At 43.5% G+C, this 14,928-nt stretch overlaps 1 protein-coding gene across 1 annotated transcript in view; it reads right to left on the bottom strand.

Annotated features, from left to right (window-relative positions):
* ZNF662 (zinc finger protein 662) overlaps positions 1–14,928 on the bottom strand; it is a 91,876-nt gene that overhangs the window by 44,144 nt on the left and 32,804 nt on the right. Inside the window, 2 exon segments of the mRNA XM_055080003.1 lie at positions 9,094–9,207; positions 12,122–12,204. The gene's annotated coding sequence lies outside the window, so the exon portion shown is untranslated.

The raw sequence follows: 14,928 nt of genomic DNA, 5'->3' as shown, positions 1-14,928 counted from the left end.
TTTTTTTTTTTTTTTTTTTTTTTTTTTTGTGGTACACGGGCCTCTCACTGTTGTGGCCTCTCCCATTGCGGAGCACAGGCTCCAGACGCACAGGCTCAGCGGCCATGGCTCACGGGGCCCAGCCGCTCCGCGGCATGTGGGATCTTCCCGGACTGGGGCACGAACCCGTGTCCCCTGCATCAGCAGGCGGACTCTCAACCACTGCGCCACCAGGGAAGTCCTAACTCAGCAATTTAAAAAAGCCTCTGCTACACGTAACAACATGGATAAACCTCACAGACAAAATGTGGTAAAAGCATCTAAACATAAAAGAGCAGATACTAAATTATTTTGTTTGTCATCTACACTAACCTATAGTAAGAGAAATCATTACAGTGGTTGACCCTTGGGAGGAGGTTGACTGGTAGGAGACATGAGGAAGCCATCTGGGCTATCTTGATCTGGGTAGGGGGCATGATACACCTCACTGTTTGCCTCCACTGGAGCCTACCTTGCTATTCTCAAGCTTGCTTTTTCTTACTTAGCAATATATCGTGACCATTCCCACGTCAATAAAAGTAGCTCTCTTTCATCAAGTTTAAGTTGCTGTCACCTTTTTTTATCAAACATACTTTCAGGAATCTTGTCTCCCTAAGCAAGTTACAAATGCTACAAGGGCAGGGGCTCCATCTTGCAAATCACATGAAGAAAGAGAATTTGGAGCTGTGGAGATAGTCAGACCTGGTTTTAAAACTGAATTTCACCACTTTGGGCTGTATAACCTTGGACAAATAATGTACCCATCCAGCCTCAGTTTCCTCACCTATAAAATGGGGATATAATGCCTACCTCGTGAAGTTTATTAGAAAGTTTTAAATAGACAATGAACGTAAGGAACGTAATACCTAATGGGTGCTCATCAAATGACAGCTGTCTTCTCTTCCAGCCTCATCAAGGCCTTGCTCATAGAGCCCTCAGAAAAGCTATGATGATTCTCTTACCTTGTTCCTGGAACCAAGCAGCAGTCTAGAGAATAAGTGAAGGGCAGCATCAGCTCAACGTGCTACCTAATGCCAATCGCTTCTTCTCGAGGTCAGGAGACACTGCCTAGCTGATCACACCATTTAAGACCTGAGGATGAATTCCGAGAACGCATAGTATTGGGTATCCTGAATTGCTCTCCCCAGTCACAGACAGCAATTCCCTCAGAAGGCATGAAAATGAGGAAGTACACTCAACTTCAAGGCTGGCAGGTGGGGTTTGACAGAGACCACCTAGGCTAGTCCCAGAATCAGGAGTATAAGAGAAATGTTTTAAATAATGAGGATTTGAAGAAGTAAATAGCACCCATGCGTGGCCAACATTCCATATGGAAGCTGTTCTGTGCTTTGATTCAGCCTGGGGTTTTTCCTAACTGCTGCATTATGTCCTGGCTTCACAAGGGTGGAGAGAGAGAACTAAGACACATTCAGGAAAATGAGTACAGTTGTTCCCATAATCTGTTCCTCACCGAGAAGATCTGTGGCTCTGAGCCCACTGTGCCTCTACGGCCCCCTAGCTTCATAACAGGCATTAATTCAACAACCTCTTGCCATAGGCATTGTACAGACCTTAAGCTGAGCAAGCCCCACCTCACTCCTTTTTTTTTTTTTTAAATAAATTTATTTATTTATTTTTGGCTGCGTTGGGTCTTTGCTGCTCCGCGCGGGCTTTCTCTAGTTGCGGCGAGTGGGGGCTACTCTTCATTTTTTTTTTTTTTTTTTTTTTTTTTTTGTGGTACACGGGCCTCTCACTGTTGTGGCCTCTCCCATTGCGGAGCACAGGCTCCAGACGCACAGGCTCAGCGGCCATGGCTCACGGGGCCCAGCCGCTCCGCGGCATGTGGGATCTTCCCGGACTGGGGCACGAACCCGTGTCCCCTGCATCAGCAGGCGGACTCTCAACCACTGCGCCACCAGGGAAGTCCTAACTCAGCAATTTAAAAAAGCCTCTGCTACACGTAACAACATGGATAAACCTCACAGACAAAATGTGGTAAAAGCATCTAAACATAAAAGAGCAGATACTAAATTATTTTGTTTGTCATCTACACTAACCTATAGTAAGAGAAATCATTACAGTGGTTGACCCTTGGGAGGAGGTTGACTGGTAGGAGACATGAGGAAGCCATCTGGGCTATCTTGATCTGGGTAGGGGGCATGATACACCTCACTGTTTGCCTCCACTGGAGCCTACCTTGCTATTCTCAAGCTTGCTTTTTCTTACTTAGCAATATATCGTGACCATTCCCACGTCAATAAAAGTAGCTCTCTTTCATCAAGTTTAAGTTGCTGTCACCTTTTTTTATCAAACATACTTTCAGGAATCTTGTCTCCCTAAGCAAGTTACAAATGCTACAAGGGCAGGGGCTCCATCTTGCAAATCACATGAAGAAAGAGAATTTGGAGCTGTGGAGATAGTCAGACCTGGTTTTAAAACTGAATTTCACCACTTTGGGCTGTATAACCTTGGACAAATAATGTACCCATCCAGCCTCAGTTTCCTCACCTATAAAATGGGGATATAATGCCTACCTCGTGAAGTTTATTAGAAAGTTTTAAATAGACAATGAACGTAAGGAACGTAATACCTAATGGGTGCTCATCAAATGACAGCTGTCTTCTCTTCCAGCCTCATCAAGGCCTTGCTCATAGAGCCCTCAGAAAAGCTATGATGATTCTCTTACCTTGTTCCTGGAACCAAGCAGCAGTCTAGAGAATAAGTGAAGGGCAGCATCAGCTCAATCCCCTGCAATGGCAGGCGGATTCTTAACCACTGCACCACCAGGGAAATCCCCCACCCCACTCCTATATTCTGCCCTCTGATTTTTCAATGTGGGTGGGATTCATGAAACTGTATTTCTTGCCAGACTCCTGCCTTCCACTGTATATGGCTGTCTATCTTCTTGTAGGTTTCCTAAGCACTATGAGGACAGATGCCATGACTAACTTATTCACAAATGTAATCTTGGCACCTATCACAATGCTTGGCACAAAGAATGAGCTTAATAAATGTCTGTCGAATAAATGAATGTTAAAGTGCTTGAACTGTCCAATATATGCTGTAACTACTGATTGCAGAAATCATTTCACTCACTCACTTCTTGATCCAAGATTTTTTAAGTATCTCCTATGTGCCATGTATATAAGGGGCCAGGGTGACAAAGATGACTAGAACATTATCCTCTGCCCACAAGGATCTCCAGGTGGGAGAGAGAAGGTGTGGAAGTGAATAATATGACTAGAGCTATCATAAAGGAATGAGCGGGCTGCTCTTGACACCTGCCTGAATAGGTGGGCTAAGGCTTCTGAGCCAGCTGACTGTTTGGGATGATTAGGAGCTCTCTAAGTAGGCAACTCGGGAAGGGGAGGCATTCTACTCAAAGGGAACGGGACGCTGTGCATGAGGCTGGGTCAGGGTCACTTTGCATTGGCCAAAACAAGTCTCATGGCCAAGCCTGACTTCAACAGAGTGTGAAGAATAACCCTCCCACAGAGAGAATAAGTGACTCTTTGGTGAATGGCAATATGAGCTCATTGCCCATGTGAGCAGTCCTCCCCGCAGACAGAAAGCTCCAGGACTGTTTGATACAAGTCAACATTTCCATTCAAAGATCGACCAGAATTCAGGAATGGAGGGGAACCTACAGAGTGTCTCTCACATTTGATGATGCCAACCCACTAGGTACTGGCTTTATCAGTTTTCTCTTTGACCGAGAAGCCCTGTGATCTGGCCATGTTGTGTGTACTTTCCTTCTTCGTCCTATTCTTCAGGATAGGATAGTCAGAGAGAAGACCCGTCCATCTTTGGCTTTGTTTAATAGAGCTTCTATTACTACTGAGCTATTGCAACGAATACTGACATTCTCATCTGGTCCCTCAACAGTCACTCAGTATGCCCTCCTAGCTCCTCCAAACTCAAGGACATTAATAAAACCTTGCTCAAATCTCCTCTACTTGCTGCCTAAGAAACAGAAACTTTCTCAGAAAAGGCTTTGAGTCATCCCTCAGGATCAATTCAGATCCATCTACACAAGTCCTTAAGAATGAAGAAAAGTCCTTAAGAATTGAGGCAAAAGGTAGTATACTGCTATTTGTTCTCTTCTCTTTTGTATTCTTTTCAGGACAAGATCAGTCACAAGGATAGGGAATTAGAGAGTTGGATGTCTGTGCTCAAATCATCATATTAAGTTAAACATTTCTGAGTGGTATTTTAAAATATAAAATTTAAATTGGTCATACCATATCCCTATTGCCTACAAGTTGGTAGATGCAGTGAAATTTAGAAGGACATAACCCACTTTCTAGCAATGTTAACAAATTTTGCTGTGTCAGTTCCCATTGTACTACAACACTCAATAAAGAAAAAATAAACTTCTAATTTTGTTATAATCACACAGGCTTTTCTGAGGTATCAATATGTCTGGAGCAAAAACTTTATTAAAGTCAAATCCAGCAACATGGTGCTCTCAGGCCATTGTTTCAGGTATTATCTCAATAACCCTCCACCTTATACTGTCCATTTGAGGGCTTCTCCTCCATTCCAGTTGCTGGACTGGTGGTTGGTTCTCCTGGCATGGATGGCATGCAATGCAGATTCTATCACAGGGTAGCACAAGACTCAGGTGCCTAATTAGGTGCCAGCATATTTTTGGCATTGGAAATATACTGAGGCATAGCCACTTCTCCTCACTAAACACTGTATTGCTTAAAATTAATTCAATTTTTAGCAAGTACAAGCAGCTATCAGCTTCTTGTCATACATGCCTATCTCAAGAGTTGGCTCTGCTACATAAACGATCAGATCTTCACATACATATTCATTTATGTAACATCGATTGCCAGCCAACATGGTTCTCTAGCCTTCTTCCCCATCGCCAGGCTGTGATAAACTCTACAGTTGCTTTCCCCAACTTTTCTGTCTTTTGTTCTTATTATTTTCTGTAAGTATCTGACTCCTCACCAGTAAGGCCTCCGAGTAAGATCTTCAGTTCTGAGTATGGAAGGGAAGACAGAGGCTGCGACTGGCCCTTCCACAGGCTCCGTGTACGGGAGCCAAGTCACGGGAGGTCTTTCAGCAGCAGGGCCAGGAGTAGTGAAGAGAGAGAAGCCTGGGATACCTACCTCAAGAACCTAGAGAGGGGCACAAAGCAGCAATAGGGGTAGATGAAAAACGAAAGTGGTGCAACCATGGTCACACGTGGAGACATACTCACTGAATTTGAATTCAAACCTCTCAGTAAACCCCCATGTATTCATTCGTAAAATTCTGACAATAGGACTTCCCTGGTGGCGCAGTGGTTAAGAATCCGCCTGCCAATGCAGGGGACACGGCAAGATCCCACATGCTCCAGAGCAACTAAGCCTGCGTGCCACGACTACTGAGCCTGCGCTCTAGAGCCCGTGAGCCACAACTACTGAGCCCTCGAGCCACAACTACTGAAGCCCGCGTGCCTAGAGCCCGTGTTCCGCAGCAAGAGAAGCCACCACAATGAGAAGCCTGCGCACCTCAACGAGGAGTAGCCCCCGCTCGCCGCAACTAGAGAAAGCCCACGTGCAGGAACGAAGACCCAACACAGGCAAAATAAATAAATAAATAAGTAAACAAATTTATTTATGGGAAAAAAAATTGTGACAATAATAACCCCTTACTGCACAGAGCTATTACACCATTGAGATAAAGAATATAAACTCCACACAATAATACTTGGCTCACGTTAGGTGCTCAATAAAGAAGATGTGGTGTACATATACATGAAATATGATGCAGCCATTAGAAAAAATGAAATAATGCCACCTGCAACAAAATGGATGGACGTAGAGGTGATCAAACTAAGTGAACACAGTCAGACAAAGACAAATATCATAGGATAACCCTTAGAGGTGGAATGTAAAAATTGATACAAATGACAGCTTGACAAAACAGAAACAGACTCGCGGGCTTCAAAAAGACGTTTATGGTTACCAAAGGGGAAAGGTGAGCAGGGGGGATAAATTAGGAGGTTGGCATTAACGTACACACACACACACACACACATATATAAAATAGATCATCAACAGGGACCTACTATACAGAACAGGGAACTCTACTCAGCACTCTGTAATAACCTAAATGGGGAAAGAATTCGAAAAACAATAGACATAGGGATATCTATAACTGAACCAAGTTGCTGTACGCCTAAAACAAAAACAACATTGTAAATCAACGCTACTCCAATTTAAAGCAAGATGAAAAACAAAACAAAAAAAATAAGGAAAGAAATGCCTACTCTATTACCCTCAGGCCTAGTGACCTGGGCTGGTGTCACATCCCTGGAGCCTGAGCAGCCTTGGGTCCCATGGCTGGAGTACGCTGGTGCTGAGGGAGCCAGGGGGGAGGACGTGCCGACATATGAGCCCCGCCCGGACTCAGAGTGCTCTGTCCCCTCTAGATGGGACTACTATCACCAGATCCAGGCAGGCCCTCCTACACCTAAGCCAAGCCTACTGCACCCAAAAGATGGTGGACCCTCTGGGCTCAAAGAGCGTTGACAAGGGACCTGGTCACCAGGTCCCCTAGTGGTAAGGTCCCCACCTCCAGCCTCCTTCCTTAGAGTAGCCCCATGTACGGACGACAGCACCCTCAGCAGAGTGGTTATGCAGGGGTTGGCATCTGCCAGGGTAAGGGGGAAGAAGGAATGAGGCACAAGCCCTTGAGTCTTTGCGCTGGCACACTCCCCTCTCATTTACAAGCCAGGAACACAACTTGCCCTAAGGCTCTGGTTGCCCGAGTCACCGCACTGGAGCATGAAGAAATCCTGCCGCCTTGTGGCCGCTTCCTGTAACAACAGCTATAAACCCGGTGCTGCTGGGCACTTAATGTTCACAAGGCCTGAGGGGCGTTAAGTGATACCTGCCCTCAAGTAATGCCCTGGGGTAGGTCATCGAAGAAGAATTCAAAAACGGGAAGACTTTCCAGAAGCCCATTTCAAGAGATAACTTTTACTCACACTGTTTAAGGAACAAAAAATAAAAGCACATGAAAAGATGTTCAACTAATGGCTAATTATCAGAGAAATGCAAATGAAAATGAAAATGACAGCGAGCTATCACATCGCACCAGTCAGAATGGCCATCATCAAAATGTCTACAAACAATAAATGTTGGAGAGGGTGTGGAGAAAAGGGAACCCTCCTTGCTGTTGGTGAGAATGGAAATTGGTTAAGAGCCACTGTGAAGAACAGTATGCAGGTTCCTTAAAAAACTAAAACTAGAGCTACCAAATGATCCGGCAATCCCACTCCTGGGAGTATATCCGCAGAAAATCCTATTTCAAAAAGACACATGCACGCCAACGTTCATTGCCCTATTGAAAATGGCCAAGACATGAAAGCAACCAAAATGTCCATCAACATATGAATGGATAAAGCAGATGTGGTTGATATACACAATGGCGTATCCATCAGACATTAAAAAAAAAATGAAATAATGCCATCTACAACAACATGGATGGACCTAGAAGTGATCATTCTAAGTGAACTCAGACAGAGAATGACAAATATCATAGGATATCACTTACATGTGGAATCTAAAAATTGATACACATGAACTACTTCACAAGCCTGAAACAGACTCGCAGACTTCAAAAAGAAATTTATGGTTACCAAAGGGGAAAGGTGAGCAGGAGGGATAAATTAGGAGGTTGGCATTAACATACACACACTCATATATATAGAAAATATATCATCAACAAGGACCCACTCTATAGCACAGGAAAGTCTACTCAGCACTCTTTAATAACCTAAATGGGGAAAGAATTCAAAAAAGAATTGATATATTGATATGTATAACTGAATCAAGTTGCTCTACACCTAAAATAAACACAACACTGTAAATCAGCTCTACTCCAATATAACCTAAAAGTTAAATTAGAAACAAACAAAAAAAAAAAAAAGAAGAAGAAGGAAAGAAATGCCTACTATATTCCCCTCAGGCCTGGTGACCTGAGCTAATGTCACATCCCTGGAGCCTGCGCAGGCTTGGATCCCAAGGATGGAGGGTCCTGGGGCTGAGGGAACTGGAGAGGATGTGCCAGCAAATGAGCTCCCGCTGGCCCTGTAGTGCCTGGTCCCCTCTGCATGGCACCACCATCCAGGCGGGCCCTCCTACAGCTTAACCAAGCCCAGTGCACCCAAAGGATGGTGGACCCGCTGGCCTCGAAGAGCTTTGACAAGTCACCTAGTCTCCAAGTCTCCTAGTAATAAGGTCCCCACCTCCAGCCTCCTTCCTTAGAGTCGCCCCACGAACGATGACGCACCCTCAGCAGAACGGTTTTGCAGGAGTTGACATCTGCCTGGGTAGGTGAAGGGTAAGGGGGGAATCTAATAATTGGTACAAATGAACTACTTGACAAGCCCAAAACAGACTCACAGATTTAAAAAAGAAACTTATGGTTACCAAAGCAGAAAGGTGGGCAGGTGGGATATATTAGGAGGCTTGGATTAACATATATACATTAATATACATATAAAATAGATCATCAACAAGGACCCACTGTATATCACAGGGAACTCTACTCAATATTCTGTAATAACCTATATGGAAAAGAATCTAAAAAAGAATCGGTATATGGATACGTATAACTAAATCACTTAGTTGTACCCCTGAAAGTAAAACAGCACTGTAAATTAACTGTACTCCAAAATAAAATAAGAATCAAATTTTTTTAAATGTTTAACTTATTAAGAATCATGAAAAGCAAAAATAATTTTTTCTATTTGTTTTGTTGATTAGTTGACAAGATAATACTGCACTGAGTTTATCATTTTTGTAAAACTGGGAGAAACTGGTAAATGATTATCACACATAACCAGTAAAGTACTTCGAAAAATCTTTCCACATATCCCCAGGGATAAAAGCATCCTAGTATGTAAGACACTGAAGCATGGTGTTGCGTACTCCATTTAAATAGATGAAAAACAGACCAATCAGAAACAGTGTGATTAAGGATCCCAAACACTCCATGATGCTGGGCACAGAGAACACACATTTTCATTTTAATCAAATAAAAACAAAGGGCATTCCTTGTTTAACTCACCTGTAGAACCTGTTCTCCTGTTCCTCCTGCTTAGGGGTCCCTGGGGCTGGGTGAAACGTGACTCTTTCCCTTGCTCAAGATGAGAGATCAGAGCTAGTTTGGAAGTGGACCATGCTGCTTGAAGGGAAGAAGAAACAACACAATGAAGAGCAGTCACACGGGTCAGTCTCAGCGAGGGGCGTAACACTGGGGGAACTGAGCAAGAGGTACCCTAAAGACGTACAGGAAGGGTTCTGGGAGGAGATCTTGGACAGTGCTTCCAAGGAAGCCTGAGACACTCTGGGAGGTGAATTTCTATTTAAAGGAAAACAAAATGTTTTACCTTCCTTGTTAAAGAATGGAAAATTCTCTAACTGTGGAAAACAGATGTATGGCTCCTCGGAGCAACTCCCACATGGAGACAAAGGGGCTGAGTTCTCTCAAGATAATCTGGAGGTTCAATACTAGGGTGAGGGTACCAAGAGATTGCTCGAGCCCTGGTGTACCCAGAGAATCACCTCTAAGGCAGGTACAGAGGAGGACAGCTTTTACGATGGAAAAAGAAGGAAAGCCTTCTATTTGGAAGTCAAATAGACTCCAGGGCTCTGTGTACCTGGAAACTCTTAACATCGCCATTTGGGGTCAGTTAATAGTTATAAGAGAACCTTTAACTTCTTAGGGCCCAGAGAGAACAGCAGCAGACAGGCCTTACATAGGAAGGCCTTACATAGAGTTCTCCAGCATCACGCTCCTGTACAAGGCCCTCTGAGCAGGTATCAAGCTGGCCCATTCCTTTTCAGTGAAGTACACAGCCACACCCTCAAAAGCCACTGATTCCTGAAACGACAAGTTCCTCCTGTCCCAGGCCCCAGGACATTGGTGATGGTCAAAACTGTCAATGAGAAGCTGAGAACAGCATCTACAAGGACGTATATTTAGTACTGGGTCCCTCATGTGCCTGAGAGGTTTCTGTGTAAAAGTTGGAAGGTGTAGAGGAAGAGGACAAAAATTAAAGGCAGACAGCCAGCCAGAGTTCCACATACTTTCCCAGTTAGAACAAAATACATCTTCACTATGAGCTTCCAAATATATGCGACCTCCAAATAGACTATAATACAGAAGCTAGACTTGGACCTGAGCATGAATGTATATATATAAAAGAAAAACTACCATATAATGGGATATGGCTGCTACCTTAGCTCTGAGCCCCTTCCCACTTTGTATAATATATTTGGGTGATTATTTGGGCTGCTCACATCCCTGTCATTTCTCAATTGTGCTTTCATCCAGGTTCTTCCTCATTCTTGTCTCCTTTCTCACAACCCCAGGCACAATGCTCTCACATTCGTCCATGACTCCCCACTCCCATGTAGAGGTAGTGAGGTTAGAGAAGCATAGGAAAGTACTGCTTACTTGAGATGGGCTAGAGAAAAGTCTGTTTATCAAAGGACAACATTAAGAGAGTGAAAAAGTGGGAATTCCCTTGCTTTCCAGTGGTTAGGACTCTGCGCTTCCACTGCCGGGGGCCCGGGTTCCATCCCTGATTGGGGAACTAAGTTCCTGCAAGCCTCAACGCACGGCCAAAAAAAATAAATTAATAAGAGAGTGAAAAAGCAAGCCACAGACTGGGAAAAGGAATTTCATAATACATACATCTGACGTAGGACTCATATCCATAATTACTACAACTTGGAGGAAAAAAATGACACTCAATGTAAGAAACAATGGGAACGTATCTCAACAGTGACTTCACATAAGTGGACATCCACGTATGCAATAAACATATGAAATGGTGCTCTGTATCACTCCTTAATGGAGAAAAGGCAATTAAAAAACCCCAATATGATATCAAGAATGAATGAGAAGTATTTGCAAGGATGTGGAGCAACTGGAACTCTCTTGTACTGCTGGTAAAAGTACAAATTGGAACAACCATTTCAGAAGATTGTTGGGCAGCATCTACTAAAACTAACCAAATGTATAGCCTATGACCTAGCAATTTGACCCCTAAAGATACACCCCAGAGAAATGAGTGCATGTGTTCATCAAAAGGCATAAGCAAGAATGTTCGCTGCCTTCTTATTCATAGTAGTCGAAAACTGGAAACAATCAAAATGTCCATCCATGGTAGAATGAATAAATAAAATGTGGTATAATCATATAATGGAAAACTATTCAGCAATGAAAAAGTACAAACTACTGCTATGTGCAACAACACGGGTGAAGTTCACAGACATAAAACCGAGCAAAAGAAGGCAGATACAGGGGCTTCCCTGGTGGCGCAGTGGTTGCGCATCCGCCTGCCGATGCAGGGGAACCGAGTTCGCACCCCGGTCTGGGAGGATCCCACGTGCCGCGGAGCGGCTGGGCCCGTGAGCCATGGCCGCTGAGCCTGCGCGTCCGGACCCTGTGCCCCGCAACGGGAGAGGCCACAGCAAAGGGAGGCCCGCATACCACAAAAAAAAAAAAAAAAAAAAAAAGAAGGCAGATACAAAAAAGTAAATTTTGAATGATTCCATTTACTTGAAATTTAAGAACAAATAAAACTAATATATTGCCATAGCAGTCAGAATAATGGTCATCTTTTTTTGTTTTGTTTTGTTTTGGCCACACGCCTTGTGGGATCTTAGTTCCCTGACCAGGGATTGAACCCAGGCCCTTGGCAGTGAGGGCGTGCAGTCCTAACCACTGGACCGCCAGGGAAGTCCCATAAAGGTCAACTTTGGGGTGGACTGCTTGGGATGGTGCATGAGGGAGTCTGTTGAGGTACTGAAAATGTTGTATGTCTCAATATGAATGATGGTCTTACAGGTGTGTATATTTCTAAAAAGTGAGCTATACAGTGAGTTATATGTATTATAAGTTATACCTCAATGAGAAAGCAAATTTACATATATATATAAAAGTATGTTACATATATTTTATATATGGTATGTAACATATATAAACTTATATTTATATACACTTGTATACTTCAATATGTGCATATATAAATATATCTGTACATATGCACATGCATACATGCAGAGGCAGAGGGAACCCAGCTCACCTGGGGCCTGGCTGTTAAGGACACTGTTGTCGTCATCTGACCTCTTTTATTCCTGTCTCAGGGAAAGGTAACACTCTCGGGAACTGAAAGTAAAAAAAGAAGCATTTGTGACAATAATTCTACTGACTCTAATTCTCGCATATAGCATCTGACCCATTCTTTTTGGGGGCTACATGAACTATCAATACTATTCATTAGTTATTGCCTTGTATCGGTGGCAATTCTCAAGTCACAGAGGTGAGACAGCAGGCATAAGAGGGAACACAGAAACAGAAATCAGGTGGAGAATATAATTAGCATACAATTTCCCAGGTACATATTCAGCTGACTGGTTCAGCGAACAGATGCGAAGGTGGACTGACAAAACTAATTTTCAGTACTCCAAAGAAGACATCTTAGGAAAGAGGACAGAAAAGGAAACTAGGGCATACAGTGGTACAGTGGAGAGAATGTTATGGGCTGAAAAGAAAGCTGGAGTTCCAATTAAGATCCCTAGAGTCAGGACTTCCCTGGTGGTCCAGTGGTTAAGACTCTATGCTTCCACTGCATGAGGGTGTGAGTTTGATCCCTGGTCTGGGAACGAAGATCCTGCCTGCCACACGGTGCAGCCAAAAAAAGAAAAAAAAAAAAATCCCAAGAATCCACACAGTCAGACAGTAGTAAAAGTCAAAATGGAATTTGAAAATAGTTTATTAGGAACATCTCTTTTTTTTTAAAGAGTTGATGTGGGACCTCTTTTTTTTTTGGCTGTGTTGGGTCTTCGTTGCTGTGTGCAGGTTTTTCTCTAGTTGCGGTGAGCGGGGGCTACTCTTCTTTGCGGTGTGCAGGCTTCTCATTGCAGTGGCTTCTCTTGCTGCAAAGCAAGGGCTCTAGGCGCGCGGACTTCAGTAGTTGTGGCTTGCAGGCTCTAGAGTGCCGGCTCAGTAGTTGTGGTTCACAGGGCTTAGTTGCTCCACAGCATGGGGAATCTTCACAAACCAGGGCTCGAACCTGTGTCCCCTGCATTGGCAGGCAGATTCTTAACCACTGCACCACCAGGGAAGCCCTGATATGCGACCATTTTTAAAGTCTTTATTGAATTTGTTACAATATTGCTTATGCTTTCGTGTTTTGGTTTTTTGGCCACAGGCACATGGGATCTTAGCTTCCTGACCAGGGACCAAACCTTCATTCCCTGCACTGGAAGGCAAAGTCTTAACCACTGGACCACCAGGGAAGTCTTAACCACTGGACTGCCAGGGAAATCCCATATTAGGAACACCTTGATGTCTCTCTACGACTATTTTTTTCCTCTAAATACAGATTGATTATAAGACGATCATTCAATTTTATAAGAGTGTTGGGGATAGGTGGTGAGAAGCAAAACACTACCATATTAAATGATCCATCAACTTCATGACATGTCTCAAATACTCCAAGTTCTAAATATTGTTGCATCAGGGAAGCCAAGCAATTTTATTTGTAAACTAATAGTTCTAACTCCCTTTCTAGGTCAGTTAACTAGTTCATCATTAGGAAGTAAGCCTTCTGCCATTCTATAGAACGAACAAGCAAGGTTTACACATTAAAGGCAACACTTGAAATACAAATAGCTGCCATCAGTTAGATTGGAAATCGTCAATAAGCATAAAAGTGCATGCACTTGTAGACTTAAAAACAACTTCCATTTCAACTCCTTATCTGCAGTTTGCTATTAAATCTCAGGGTCCATCAGACAAAAGACTTTATATAGTCAGCACACAGCCCTTTCCTCCACTGACCCTACTTAGTGAATCCAGAAAGCTATCCAGGAAGGTAGAGGAAGCTGAGGCTGTCAGGGAAAGAGCTGTCAGGGGAGGCTAAAAACCACATTTTGATAGTTGCAGGGATTCCAGGGGTGGGGTTGGGGGGGCGGGGAATGGATGTGGAAGAGTAGCTATAAGTGTAAACAAAAGAACTTTAAAAGAAAACACAATGTGGTAATTCCCTGGTGGTCCAGTGGTTAGGACTCTAAGCTGCCAGTGCTGGGGGCCTGGGTTCGATCCCTGGTCTGGGAACTAAAATCCCACAAGCCCTGTGGCACTGTCAAAAACAAAAACAAATAAAACAACACAATGCAAACCTACACAAGTAATGCTGCTAAACTCATGGATGGTTTTTGTCCAAAGGTAACAAAAGCAGGGATTCATACTGAGTAAATAGGTACCCCTTGTAGTTGTGTACTCTAATTCTCTTAAATCATGATACTGTCATTGTATCTTTGTAATAAACATCCTTTACAGTGGATACTTAATATTACTGACATATTAAACAAATGGCCTTAAGCAAAAAAGGTGTGGTCTGTACAACTGACACTAAGAAAAGCAAATCATCTGGAAGTAGAACAGCAGCAGAGGCCACCCTTACAAAGTACAAAACACTCCTACATTCCTATGGGGAAAACCATAGCTATGGAATTGAAGCATAAACAACAAGCCCAGGTGGGAAACAAATCACAACACACTTCACTAATGGCAGGGACCATATGTTTTATCTGATTGATTGTGAACCTTAACAATTACGTTATGACAATTACGTTAAGAGAATGCAATGAGGAGTGAAATAAAGGATGTGAAGAGAACTAAATCAAGAAATGTTGGGCTTCCCTGTTGGCACAGTGGTTAAGAATTCGCCTGCCAATGCAGGGGATATGGGTTCGAGCCCTGGTCCGGGAAGATCCCACATGCCACAGAGCAACTAAGCCCGTGCGCCACAACTACTGAGCCTGTGCTCTAGAGCCCACAAGCCACAACTACTGAGCCCGCATGCTGCAACTACTGAAGCCCACA

Source organism: Physeter macrocephalus, chromosome 18 (genome assembly GCF_002837175.3).
Source record: "Physeter macrocephalus isolate SW-GA chromosome 18, ASM283717v5, whole genome shotgun sequence".
NCBI lineage: Eukaryota > Metazoa > Chordata > Mammalia > Artiodactyla > Physeteridae > Physeter > Physeter macrocephalus.
The sequence above is the reverse complement of the archived record's forward strand: the minus strand, read 5'-3'. Positions and strand labels throughout refer to the sequence as shown.